The sequence below is a fragment of the Notolepis coatsorum genome, assembly GCF_963971535.1.
Source record: "Notolepis coatsorum genome assembly, chromosome: 5".
NCBI lineage: Eukaryota > Metazoa > Chordata > Actinopteri > Aulopiformes > Paralepididae > Notolepis > Notolepis coatsorum.
In genome coordinates, this window is record NC_140169.1 from 63,817,559 (window position 1) to 63,832,270 (window position 14,712).

A 14,712-nucleotide genomic window follows, 5' to 3' on the forward strand; every position below is an offset into this window, starting at 1 on the left:
CCTAACCCGTCGCAACATCTACAGTGACGGACCAGCATTCCTCCAGCTCCCGGAAGGAGATTGGCCTATGCCCACCCCGAGGGAAGCAAGTAACGAGGAGGCTGAGAACAAGAAGCCTATGTTCTGTGGACTGAGCACTGTCGCCTCCACAGACCCCAACATAGATGACTGCATTACCCTAGAGAGTGCGCAACAAAGAACATTCCTGCGGCACCACCCAGAGATTCAGTCCACCACTGACATGTCAGCAGCTGACTACGAAGAAGCAGAACTTCTTCTACTACAACGAGCCCAGAGAGACTCGTTCCCCGATGAGCTAGACTGTCTACAGGGAGGAAACCCCGTCCCATCAGACAGCAGACTGATTCACCTGGCACCAGAGAGTGACGCACATAATCTCATTAGAGTGGGTGGTCGCCTGCGGAGAGCCCCCGATCTACCAGATGACATTAAGCACCCGATCGTCTTGAACAGCCGACACAAGGTCACAGAGCTGATCATAAAGAAATACGACGAGGATGTACACCACGCAGGAGCAGAGAGAGTCTTCGCGGAGATCAGACGTCGTTATTGGATATTGCAAGGGAGAGAAGCAGTACGGCGCTTCCAGCGAACCTGTCTAGACTGCCGTAAGTGGCGCGCGCAGCCCAGCATACCACGGATGGCTGACCTACCCCCCTGTCGCCTCCGAATCGGCGACAAGCCATTCCACTCCACAGGCATGGACTGTTTTGGCCCGTTGTATATAAAGAGAGGAAGAGGCACCGAGAAGCAGTGGGGTATTGTATTCAAATGCATGACCACCAGAGCGATACATATCGAGCTCCTTCCGACCATGAGCACAGACTCATTCCTTATGGCCTTCCGGAGATTCATATCACGGAAAGGAAAACCGTCTACATTGTTGTCTGATCACGGGACCAACTTCAAAGGCGGAGAAAGAGAGCTGAGAGAGAGCTTCCAAGCTATGGGCCCAGAACTTAAGACCCACCTCGCTCCAGCCCAGATTGACTTCCAGTTTAATCCCCCGAACGCACCCCACTTCGGTGGAACCTGGGAACGAGAAGTACGTTCTATAAAGACAGCCCTGTATGCCGTACTCGGAGCCCAGACTGTGGCAGAGGAAGTCCTAATGACAGTCCTCACGGAGATCAAGGGAGTATTGAACTCAAAGCCCCTCGGTTACGTCTCCAGTGATGTAGCAGATGTCGACCCAGTCACCCCCAACACACTCCTAATGGGGCGGCTGGACCCCGCGCTACCACAGACAATGTACAGGCCTGAAGAAGCGAACGGCCGAAGAATGTGGAGGTACAGCCAAGTACTAGCTGTCAAGTTTTGGAGCAGCTTCCTACTTCACTACCTACCGTCTCTACAGACCCGCCAGAAGTGGGTAAAAGAGAGAGACAATTTGACAGAAGGAACAGTCGTCATGATTATTGACCAGTCACTCCCCAGAGCTATGTGGCCGGCTGGCCGCGTAAGCAAAGTGATCACCGGTGCCGATGGCAAGGTCCGAGCAGCTGAAGTACTCGTCCAAGGGCGCACCTACACACGTCCCGTGGCGAGGCTCATAGAACTGCCCCGACTCCCAGATACTATCGATGATGACCATGACCCTATGACTTTGTGAGTTGACTGACCCTTACAGCGGACCTTGAGTGGTAGACAGTGCGGTTAATCTGTCTCTGCTTAGCTAATTAGGTGGGACTAATTAGGGGGCGGCTGTTGTGAAGGATCAGATTAAACCGAATATGTATATTTATTTATATATATATATTTAATTGTATTTGTATATCGTTTGATATCCCCTGTATATTCCTTGTACAATATGCATTGAATATCCCCGTTTCTACTAAACAGCCCATAATAGTTTCATTCTACCATTGGACGAGAACCTGGCGCCAGGTTGCCATACCCCTAGGTCCAAGTTCAATCGTGCCGCCTAACATGTCGAGGCAACCCCCGGTTCCGCGCAGTAATATGTCGGGCGAAATACGAATGGTACTATTTGTTCATAGCGCATATATATATGGCGCTCGTAAAGTAGAACTTGCTTTTAGTCCAGTTCTTTACCCTCCAACAGAGTGACAGACGCAAAAGCCTCCCCACGACGCACGTGCGGTCTAGTAAGGCCTACTTGGCCCAGAATAGGCATTGAGATATCGTGTAGATTAATAGTTGAATGGTCATAGTTTGGCACCATACCGTCGAGTTGGACGTATTCTATTAAGCTAATAATAGTCTATTTATGTATGGTGCATCGTTCGGTTAGAGTTCTACAGTTATCAGTACCCCCATCGTTCCTGACGTTATCTGGACGCTTAACCAGGCTGGTCAGACCCCTAGTGGTGATTGCATCCGAGGAGCTCCGGGTCAAGAGCGACTGGACCTGTATATTGGATTACTCTACCCAGACGACGGCGAGCCTTCCACGGCTCTTGGATTATGCTTTGTGTGCTTTGATTATTCCATGGATAAAGGCCAACACTGCCGAGTGTTGGAATTACCCCCCGGAGAGGACTCCAGGTGAGGCGGCGCTCTACACGTGAGGTCGCACCACGTCTCTCCGTTGTGGACCGGCAGATACCGTTCCACAGAGGGTCCAGCTGTATTCGTCTGCGGCCCGAGGTTCTGTGGGCACCGTGTCCAAGACTTTGGATTCTCCCAAGACACCGTCGGCCAGATGGGATACCGCCAGCGGCTTCTCTAACCCCCCCCCCTCCTACTGTCTTACAACCAGCGGGACCCCCCCCCCCCCCTTAGTGTATCCAGCTATAATCATTTAAGTACCATCGCTATCGTTTCCTAAATATTCCAGGTTGTATACTTACTCCCTGCGCAACCAGAGATTGGACATTCAATGTTGATTTACCTACGAATACTCATTTGCCATAAAAGTGCATATTCCATATTTCAAATCATAAATGTAATTAAGTGATCGTTGTATACACCCTTTGCTGTATTAAACTTTCGATTTGGTACATTTGTGTTGGTTCGTTTCATCAGGTGGGAAAGTGTTCATCATACTTATATCTTGTACTGGGTGGCCAGAAGTTAAAGTACATGAGGTAGTGGTATTAAATATCATATCTAACAATACAGTCAGGGAATTGTACCCCTCAGTTACAGTGTGGGTTCGAGTCCCTGTGATCTAGTATCACTAAAGTTACAGTGTGGGTTCGAGTCCCTGTGATCTAGTATCACTAAAGTTACAGTGTGGGTTCGAGTCCCTGTGATCTAGTATCACTAAAGTTACAGTGTGGGTTCGAGTCCCTGTGATCTAGTATCACTAAAGTTACAGTGTGGGTTCGTGTCCCTGTGATCTAATATCACTAAAGTTACAGCAATATGTACTGGGAAGTATGTTGGGAATTACAGGAGTATTACTGAATAGAGAGCCTATTAGGATGCTAGATCCTAATGTGAAACACTGTGATTTGTCATATCTTGCTATGCTCGCTCATGCCTGTATTTTTTATGTCCGTTCTATTTTATAGTTCTTTTTTACAATTTTTAAACTGAATCATTTTAAACTATTTTTACTATTTGTGTTACTGAAAACTGTAAGCGGAGAGCCTATTGGGATGCTAGATCCTAATGTGAAACACTGTGATTCTACCTGTCTATCTTTTTATGCTCGCTTATGCCTGTATTTTTTACTGTTGTGAAGCACTTTGAACTGCAACCTCTGTATGAAAAGTGCTATACAAATAAAGTTATTATTATTATTATTATTATTATTATTTGTATTCAAGGGAGAATCCCCCCCCCCCCTTTTCCAGAGTTGGTTGCCATCTTTGTCGAATGTTTCAAGTTTCTTTATTAGTTGTCATACAGAAATACAGGATACTTTTGTATGAAATGCTTCTTTCTGTTTTGCTCCTGAGTGTGCTAGGTAAAAATAGATAATTGTAAAAAGTATAATAAGTATAAAATAGAAAGGCAAGCACTTAAACAAGTGTAAACAAGACAACAATGTTCAATATACATATGTACAATATACAATGCAGAGTAGTTACAATACAATATAAATGGGATGAGGTAGCTTGTGGTGCCACCTTGTGGTAAGGTAAGGTGCAAGGCTTGGCTATGTGCAATGAGTTGCCAATAATATAATTTATAAATATAAAGTGTGTTAGTGGCTAAAGTGTGTAAAGTAGGTGCTACAGTGAGAATGCATACTAGGCCTAGTTTGTTTAATTGACGATGAAGTTACTTTCTTACTCCTACTGTGCCGTGCAACCACTGGCAGATGAGGTTTGCTTTGAAAGTTTTAGGGAATGCATTTTTTATATAAAATAAGTATGAATAAAATAGCAAAATAAAGGTAACTAATAAGGTACTCCCGCACGTTTGCATGTTCTTCCTGGTCTACTGCACACGGGACCTCTTCAGCACTCGTTCCTAATCATTTGTCCTCTGTTTTGCTCATTAGAACACTAATAGCCAAGCTCTCTCAAAACGTCAGCGCCATAAGAAGCGGCGCAACCTACCCCTGAACCCGATCCATGATCCAACCATACACAATAAATAAATACATATACAGTATATATAGTGGCATGGTAGTGTCTACTCTAGCTATAATTATTTAATTCTGTGGATGTCTGTAGGAGTGAAGCGACAAAATCCCCAAGGATTTCTCCCAAAGAAACACGGGTGCACACCGGTCTGTCCGATTTACGACTGCCTTTTCGATTTTTGTAAATCCTACATGTACCCCAGTTGCTATTGCATGCACTTATCTGTGTTTCATTACACGTATATGTACACATGCTTACCAACTGTTGGCCTGTTTTACTGCAACACTACTATCACCGACATCTACAAAGGGAGATCCCCCCCCTTGAACGGCCCTTCTAAGGTTTCTCTCCTCCTCCCGTGGTGCTTTTTTCCTATTTCTAGGTTTTTTGTGAGTTTTTCCTTACCTTCGCGTGGGGTATGTCTGGGAGTGTTGCATTCATTTATTAATAAAAAGATATTTGGACTCCATGGTGTTTTTGTTTTGTTCTTGACTTATTGTGATGTTTCCTCTTGACTTGTTTAAAGAAGACGTGTCCGGCCCATGGGGTCATTAACGTGTGTTGTCGGGCCTTACAAGTACATTTGATTTGATTTGATTTACATAAATCGTATAAACTAATTTACAATACGAAGCCGTTCGAGAATGCTGAGAATGCTCTCTCTCTCTCCCTCTGTCTCCCTCTCTCTCTATCTCTCTCTTTCTCCCTCTCCCTCTCCCCTCCCTATCGCTCTCGCTCTCCCTCTCCCCTCCCTGTCTCTCTCTCTCCCCCTCTTCCCCCCCCTCTCTCTCTCTGCCTCTGCTGACAGGTGTGTGAGGAGGGGAGCGGAGGGGGTTGAGGCTGGCATTGTGGATGACAGCCTGTGTGATCAGGAGGAAGTTACTCCCGGGGCCCAAACCTGCGTCCTGCCCTGCCCTGAAGACTGTGTCATGTCCCTCTGGGCAGCCTGGAGCAACTGTCCTCTGGTGAGAGAGAGAGAGAGAGAGAGAGAGAGAGAGAGAGAGAGAGAGAGAGAGAGAGAGAGAGAGAGAGAGAGAGAGAGAGAGAGAGAGAGAGAGAGGGAGTGAGAGAGAGAGAGAGAGGGAGTGAGAGAGAGAGAGAGAGAGAGAGAGAGAGAGAGAGAGAGATTCCTGGAAATCTTTTGGAAATGTTCAATCAATGAGATGGTCTTGCAACGGTCTTGTGTCATGTTTTGGTGAAACTATGTCCATTAATGTTAATACAGTTGAATGAACCCTGCACTGTGCAGTCAACATGCACTGCATTAATTCGTTGCATGAGCAGACAGTATCAGCGGTATCAGAGTCTGGCATCCAACGTGCGGATGTGGAGGCCTGAGAGGAACAATTTACAAGATTTATGTTCAATTATGCTTATAATATGGTAAAAATGTTTCTATCTGCATACGACATGCTAAATACAACATAAAATAACCCCTATATTTATATCCCCGAACGACTGGTGTGTGACTCCTACATGTGACTCCTAATAGCATTTAATTTGAATACATTTTCAAATTTGATCTGCACAGTGGCTCAGGAGGTAGAGCAGTTGTCTGGTAATCCGGAGGTTCCCGGTTCGATTCCCGCTCCTCCCCGGCAGCGTGTCGAGGTGTCCTTGAGCATGACACTTAACCCCTAATTGCTCCTGATGAGCAGGTTGGCACCTTGCATGGTTGCCTCTGACATCGGTGTGTGAATGGGTCAAATGTGAGGAACAAATTGTAAAGCGGTTTGGATAAAAGCTGCTATATAAATGCAGCCTTTTGCCATTTACCATTTATTCATGACCCCTAGAGGAAGAACACTGTTCTCATGAAGCTAAACACCTTAACTCTTCTGTTCTGATGAATCTAAACACCTTAACTCTTCTGTTCTCATGAAGCTAAACACCTTACCTCTTCTGTTCTCATGACGCTAAACACCTTAACTCTTCTGTTCTCATGAAGCTAAACACCTTAACTCTTCTGTTCTCATGAAGCTAAACACCTTAACTCTTCTGTTCTCATGAAGCTAAACACCTTAAGGGCCTGCGTCCACTTGGCGCATATTTCTGACCGCACGCATCTGTTTTCAATGTATTCCAATGGGGAGGGAGCGCATGCGGCCGCATGCGGCCGCCTCTAGGAAGTGTGCTGCCGTCGGCTTCTTTTCTCAGCTTTTTTGTGCGGCCGAAAGTTGAAACTTTCTGAACTTTCAGAGCGATGCGCTGGAGCTCATTTTCAGACAACCAATCACAGCCATTCATCTACCACTCTGTTTGTAACCTGACACCGGAGCTGCCTGCCTGTCTGGCTGTCTCCCACAGACCATTGAGATTCGCGACAAAACTAATAATAATAACTACACGAATACACTACTAAAAAGCTAATAAAAAGCAAAGGGCGAACTGTGGTGTCAGGCAATAACTATATATATAATTAATATACAATAAAGTTATTCAAATATGCTATAATATGTGCAAAACCGCGGCATGGCTGTAGATTTCTTTCTGTCATCTACAAGATGCGCTTCAAGCCAGCTCTGCCGGCGCACTCCCAGCATGTTTCACGGAGAAATATGCGCTAGGTGGACGCGGGCCCTAACTCTTCTGTTCTCATGAAGCTAAACACCTTAACTTTTCTGTTCTCATGAAGCTAAACACCTTAACTCTCCTGTTCTCATGAAGCTAAACACCTTAACTATTCTGTTCTCATGAAGCTAAACACCTTAACTCTTCTGTTCTCATGAAGCTAAACACATTAACTCTTCTGTTCTCATGAAGCTAAACACCTTAACTCTTCTGTTCTCATGAAGCTAAACACATTAACTCTTCTGTTCTCATGACGCTAAACACCTTAACTCTTCTGTTCTCATGAAGCTAAACACCTTAACTCTTCTGTTCTCATGAAGCTAAACACATTAACTCTTCTGTTCACATGAAGCTAAACACCTTAACTCTTCTGTTATCATGAAGCTAAACACCTTAACTATTCTGTTCTCATGAAGCTAAACACCTTAACTCTTCTGTTCTCATGAAGCTAAACACATTAACTCTTCTGTTATCATGAAGCTAAACACCTTACATCTTGAACGTCATGACGTGTTACAAGTTGAAGTTGAAGTTGTGTTTTATTTGTCACATATAAGGCACATTACAGTGAAATGCTTGGTTCTGTATGAGCCTCCTGAGATTGTGCTTCATACAGTAGAAACAAGTTAAAAGAATAAAGACCAAACACTATACAAAATATACAATATATAAAACAAAAGTACAAATGCAAACAAAATGCTAAAATGTTGTGATATCCTTAGCGTTGGAACATGTACAACTATAATGAGCATCATTTACATTTCTAAAAACAGCTTTTGTTTCCTACTCCTACTACACCGTTGATGTGATTCTCTAAGCCATTGATTCACATTGTGATTCACTAAGTCGTTGATTGAGCTGTGATTCAATAAGCTGTTGATTCTCACTAAGTCGTGATTCTCACTGAGCCGTTCACCGCTCTCAATAATTCTGGAGCAACTGTTCTGTAGAGAGAGAGAGATAGAGATATATAGATAGATAGATAGATAGATAGATAGATAGATAGATAGATAGATAGATAGATAGATAGATAGATAGATAGATAGATAGATAGATAGATAGATAGATAGATAGATAGATAGATAGATAGATAGATAGATAGATAGATGGATGGATGGATGGATGGATGGATGGATGGATGGATGGATGGATGGATGGATGGATGGATGGATGGATGGATGGATGGATGGATGGATGGATGGATGGATGGATGGATGGATGGATGGATGGATGGATGGATGGATGGATGGATGGATGGATGGATGGATGGATGGATGGATATCGTTTAAATCTGTAAACACTCCCCTGGGGAATCTTCTGACACAATACACACAAGAGCAACTGTTATTGAGAGAGATAGAGAGAGAGAGAGAGAGAGAGAGAGAGAGAGAGAGAGAGAGAGAGAGAGAGAGAGAGAGAGAGAGAGAGAGAGAGAGGGGGGGGGGGTGAGAGAGAGAGAGAGAGATAGAGAGAGAGAGAGAGAGAGAGAGATTGATTTTATAACAAACTTAATTTTTTACTAAAACTACAAATGATGCAACAAACCATTCAAAATTAAAATACTATCAAAAAAAAAGAAAAAAAAAATCAATCAGCTGACCTTCCTCCTTCAGCCTTATTGTGAGGTTTTTGTCCGCTGCTCACCTACTCGCTCTGTTCCTTTAAGTTTTCGGTTAATTAATTGCATTCTCCTCTTCACACGCTTCTTCCTGTAGACGCCGTTTGATTGGTGCTCCCCCAACCACACGCTTGTCAATCTCATCCCGCAGCTGTCACAGCTTGTCATTAAGCATTCCTTTTGCTTATATATACCCTGATTCCCCATTAAGTGTTGTTGGATCGTTCTGATATATTCTCTGCATTTGCCGTTCCTTCCGTTGCCTGCTTTTCCCTGTGCTTTGCCTCCCAGGACTCTCAAGGAGTATTCCGTTTGGACAACCCGTTCCCCGTTACGAAGCGCTCGCCCTGTTTGATCTGCTCGCTTTACGCACAGCGCTTTGGTGACTGCAAGACAGTCTTTTGACTCTATCATTTTTCGTGTGTGTAAACACTGAAGAGATCCTGCTTTTTGTTCAGTCTGTCTCTCACCCTTTGCCTGTTTTTGGATTGTTCATTGGGATTCAGTATTGTTTGAACATTGCTCACTGTGTGTATTCACACCGAAGATTCTATCACTTGGATTATTGTTGGGACATTGCTCACTGTGTGTATTCACACCGAAGATTCTATCACTTGGATTATTGTTGGGACATTGCTCATTGTGTGTATTCACACCGAAGATTCTGTCACTTGGATTATCTGTTTGGGACAAGTCACTTCACCTGTCACCTGTCTGTTTCCCTACTGTTCACTGAGCTAACCCGCTCTCTCTCTCTCCCTGTTCCGCTACCACCTCGGAGTACTGCCGGGAGGATTCTGCAGAGCGGCACTGACAGATTCCTCAGACGTAACCTCCCCGGGAGAGGCTGCAGAGCAGCAACATTCCTCAAATGCTTGTATCCCAGTCTGTTTCTGTTTTCAACCAAGTTCTTTCTGCTATTCTGTAAAATAAACAAGCCCTAGTTTTTGGCTAACTCTGAAACTACTCTCTCTGTGCCGTTTGCGTTTGGGGTCAGTGTCAAACCATAACATTACGATCCAACCAATATGATGACCCCAGCCGACACAGAGAGAGTCAGAACAGCACTAGCTGGCCAGATCGAGTTAACCAAGGATCACAGTCACCAACTAGAGAGGGCTGCGGCTGCGGTACAGGAACTCAGGGAGCAGGTCCAGCCTATTCAAGGGTCCCTGGCCGCTCTGGCAGGACAACAGTCAAGTATACTCCTTCATCTTCACACGCTGAACGACACCGTTAGCGCCTTGCTTGTACCCCCACTTCCTTCAGGAACATTGGCAGGAGCATCCCCCGCAGCCCTAGCAGGCCCCGCGCTTCCCGATCCCGCACCTCGGGAACCCCGTCTCTCCGTCCCACGGCTGTTCGACGGCAACCCCGAGGATTGTGCCACATTCATCATGCAATGTGAGTTGGTTTTTCGTCATCAACCCAGTCGTTTCACTTCAAGAGGAGCCCAAGTGGCCTATATGACTAACTTGCTCTCAGGCCGGGCAGCCCAGTGGGTCACTTCCTCCTGGGCAATGGAGGCAGACTTTTGTTTCTCCTATCCAGACTTCGTGGCTGAGCTCCGCAGGGTGTTCCACCATCCAGCCCGTGGTCTGGACCCTGGAGCCCGGTTGGGTACCTTCCGGCAGGGCAGCGGCGGGGTAACAGACTACGTGCTGGAGTTCAGACTGGCGGCGGTGGAGAGCGGTTGGAACGACCCAGCACTTTGTCTAACCTTCATGAGGGGGCTCAGTGACACAGTCAGGGACCAGCTCGCGACCCGGGAGGAGCCTGACTCCCTCGAGGACCTGTTCAGCCTCGCCATTCGCATCGACGGACGCCTCCAGGAGAGAAGGCGTGAGAGAACCCGACAGGGACCTCCTGAGGGACTCCGGACCCCCCGTACTCTTGACGTTACTGCTGGTCGCCCTGCCCCCAACACGACTGGTGGTAGCTTACCCTCCCGTTCGGTTCGCGAGGAGGAACCCATGCAGCTGGGACGCTCTCATCTGAACCAGGCTGAACGTGAGGCGAGGTTCAGGTCCGGTCTCTGCCTCTACTGCGGTCGGGAGGGACACCGAATCGCCAACTGCCCCACCCGGCCAAAAGATCAGGCTCGCCGAGACCCCGGGAGATCCTGGTGAGCCGTTTTTCTCATTCCCAGAGCCGTGCACCACCTGGCCATCTGATGAGCGTCACCCTGGCCTGGGCGGACCAACGAGCCACGGTGGAGGCACTCATTGACTCGGGGGCAGACGAGAGTTTCCTCGACTTCGAGTTTGCTACCCGGGCCAACATTCCACTTGAAGACCTAGTGAGGCCTTTGGAGATCTTCGCATTGGACCAACACCGCCTGGCCGACATCTTTCAACGCACCTGCCCTGTCATGCTGACCATCGCTGGAAACCACGTTGAGAGAATCCAGTTCCTTATCACCAGATCCCCTCTTGTCCCGGTGGTCCTGGGTCGGCCCTGGCTCGCGCTGCACGAGCCCCACATCGCCTGGTCCTCCGGTACCATCAAGGGCTGGAGCTCCTCCTGTCACGCCCAGTGTCTACAGGCGGCGTCCTGTCCCCCGCCCCGGAGGCCCGTTGGTGAGCCACCTCCAGACTCTTCGGCCATACCCCCCGAGTACCACAACCTCATGGAGGTTTTCAGTAAGTCCAGGGCTCAGGCCCTTCCACCCCACCGTCCTTACGACTGTGCCATCGACCTCCGCCAAGGGGCTCCCCTTCCCGGCAGCCGCCTCTACAGTCTGACCGTTCCGGAGAAGAAGGCGATGGATCAATACATCTCTGAGTCCTTGGAAGCAGGACTCATTCGGCCTTCCTCCTCCCCGGTGGCGGCCGGTTTCTTCTTTGTTGGGAGGAAGGACGGGGACCTTCGACCCTGCATCGACTATCGCCAGCTCAACGAGATCACCATCAAAAACAAGTACCCTCTTCCTCTCATGAACTCCACCTTCGAGCCTCTCACCCAGGCTACCGTCTTTACCAAGCTGGAACTCCGGAGTGCCTACCATCTAGTCCGTATCCGTGAGGGCGATGAATGGAAGACCGCCTTCAAGACCCCCAGGGGCCACTACGAGTACCTGGTGATGCCGTTTGGCCTCACCAACGCCCCGGCGGTATTCCAGGCGCTCATGAACGACGTCCTTCATGACATGCTGGAGGAGTTTTAGGTGGTGTACCTGGACAACATCCTCATCTTCTCCAAGACCCTCGAGGAGCACATCCAGCATGTCCGCCGTGTGCTGGAGCGCCTCCTCCACAATCGGCTCTTCGTCAAGGCGGAGAAGTGCCGTTTCCACTCCGACTCCGTCGACTACCTGGGCTTCATCGTGGAGAAGGGCTTGACCCGAGCGGATCCTCACAAGATCCAAGCAGTGGAGGAATGGCCTGAACCCACCTCTCGGAAGGAGTTACAGAGTTTCCTCGGGTTCGCCAACTTCTACCGAAGGTTCATCCGGAACTACAGTCAAGTGGCGGAACCACTTACCAGACTGACCTCTCCCGCCCTGCCGTTCGACTGGTCCCCAGCGGCGTGTGCTGCGTTCCCCTCCCTCAAGAAGAGGTTCACTTCCGCCCCGATCTTGCTCCACCCTGACCCCAAGAGACAGTTCATCGTTGAGGTGGACGCCTCGGATACTGGACTGGGGGCTGTCTTATCCCAGTGTTCGGCAACGGACCAGAAGGTACATCCGTGCGCCTTCTACTCGCGTCGGTTCCTCCCTGCCGAGAGGAACTACGACATCGGCAATCGGGAGCTGCTGGCGGTCATGGCTGCTTTGGAGGGGTGGCGTCATTGGCTTGAGGGGGCCGAGGAGCCATTTACCATCTGGACGGACCACAAGAACCTGACGTACATCCGCGCTTCCAAGCGCCTCAACGGTCGGCAGGCGAGATGGGCCAGCTTCCTCAGTCGGTTCGACTTCTCGCTGACTTTTCGTCCTGGTTCCCGCAACACGAAGGCCGACTCCCTGTCCCGGTTACACTCCAAGGGGGCTCCACCCACTGAGGACCCGACTCCCATCCTCCCGGAGGCCAGGGTGGTAGGAGTCGTCACCTTGGGCATCGAGGGGGTGGTTAGGCGTGCCCTACGCTTCCATCGCGCTCCAGGCAACGTACCGATTCATCGTCTCTTCGTCCCCGACTCTGTCCGGTCCCGGGTGCTGCAGTGGGGCCATACCAGCCGGTTCGCCTGCCACCCGGGCGTTCATCGCACGTTCTACTTCCTGGCTCGTCGATTCTGGTGGCCCACCATGAGGAACGACGTCAAGGAGTTCGTATTGGCCTGCGCGGTCTGTGCCCGCAGCAAGGCCTCCCACCAGGCACCCTCCAGGCTGTTACAGCCACTTCCCGTTCCGAGCCGTCCTTGGTCACATGTGGCGCTGGACTTCGTCACAGGTCTTCCCTCCTCCCAGGGGAACACTTGCCTTCTGACCGTGGTGGATCGGTTCAGCAAGGGGGTTCACCTCGTGGCCCTTTCCAAGCTTCCCTCGGCGGCCGAGACGGCGGACCTCCTGACTCACCACGTGTTCCGCCTTCATGGTTTTCCCCAGGACATCGTCTCTGACCGGGGGCCCCAGTTCACCTCCCAGGTATGGCGGGCTTTTTGCAAGGGATTGGGGGCGACGGTCAGTGTTTCCTCTGGTTATCATCCCCAGACTAACGGACAAACGGAGAGGATGAACCAGAGCGTGGAGTCTGCTCTTCGGTGTGTGGCAGCCGAGAGACCAGCTTCCTGGAGCCGTTTCCTTCCCTGGGTCGAGTACTCCATCAACTCCATGGTCAGTTCCGCCACCGGCCTCTCACCTTTTGAGGTTTCCCTGGGCTACCAACCCCCTCTTTTCCCCGCACAGGAGACGGAGGTGGCAGTTCCCTCCGTGCAGGTCCACCTCGACCGCTGCCGACGGGTCTGGGAGATCACCAGGACCGCGCTGCTCCGGACATCTGAGCGCGCCTGTCGTGGGGCCGACCGGCGCTGGGTTCCTGCGCCGACGTACCTCCCTGGGCAGAGGGTGTGGATTTCCATGAGGGACCTCCCGCTTCGGTCCTCGGCCAAGAAACTTAACCCCCGGTTCGTCGGACCTTTCGAGGTTCTGAAGGTACTCAGTCCGGCGGCTCTGCGTCTAAAGCTTCCTGCGTCCATGCACATTCACCCCGTTTTCCATGTCTCCCGGGTTAAGCCTGTCTCCCTCAGTCCCCTGATGCCTCCAGCTCCTGATCCTCCACCTCCCGAGATGGTGGACGGTCACCCCCAGTGGCAGGTCCGCCGGTTGATGGGCGTTCGACGGCGGGGTCGGGGGTTCCAGTACCTAGTGGACTGGGAGGGTTACGGCCCGGAGGAACGGAGCTGGGTCTCCCGACAGCTCATCGTGGATCCCGGCCTGATCACGGACTTCCATCGTGCCCATCCGGGCGAGCCGGGTCGGCCTGGTCGCCGGGTGGCTCCCGTGGAGGGGGGGGTACTGTGAGGTTTTTGTCCGCTGCTCACCTACTCGCTCTGTTCCTTTAAGTTTTCGGTTAATTAATTGCATTCTCCTCTTCACACGCTTCTTCCTGTAGACGCCGTTTGATTGGTGCTCCCCCAACCACACGCTTGTCAATCTCATCCCGCAGCTGTCACAGCTTGTCATTAAGCATTCCTTTTGCTTATATATACCCTGATTCCCCATTAAGTGTTGTTGGATCGTTCTGATATATTCTCTGCATTTGCCGTTCCTTCCGTTGCCTGCTTTTCCCTGTGCTTTGCCTCCCAGGACTCTCAAGGAGTATTCCGTTTGGACAACCCGTTCCCCGTTACGAAGCGCTCGCCCTGTTTGATCTGCTCGCTTTACGCAGAGCGCTTTGGTGAGTTTTTGCAAGACAGTCTTTTGACTCTATCATTTTTCGTGTGTGTAAACACTGAAGAGATCCTGCTTTTTGTTCAGTCTGTCTCTCACCCTTTGCCTGTTTTTGGATTGTTCATTGGGATTCAGTATTGTTTGAACATTGCTCACTGTGTGTATTCACA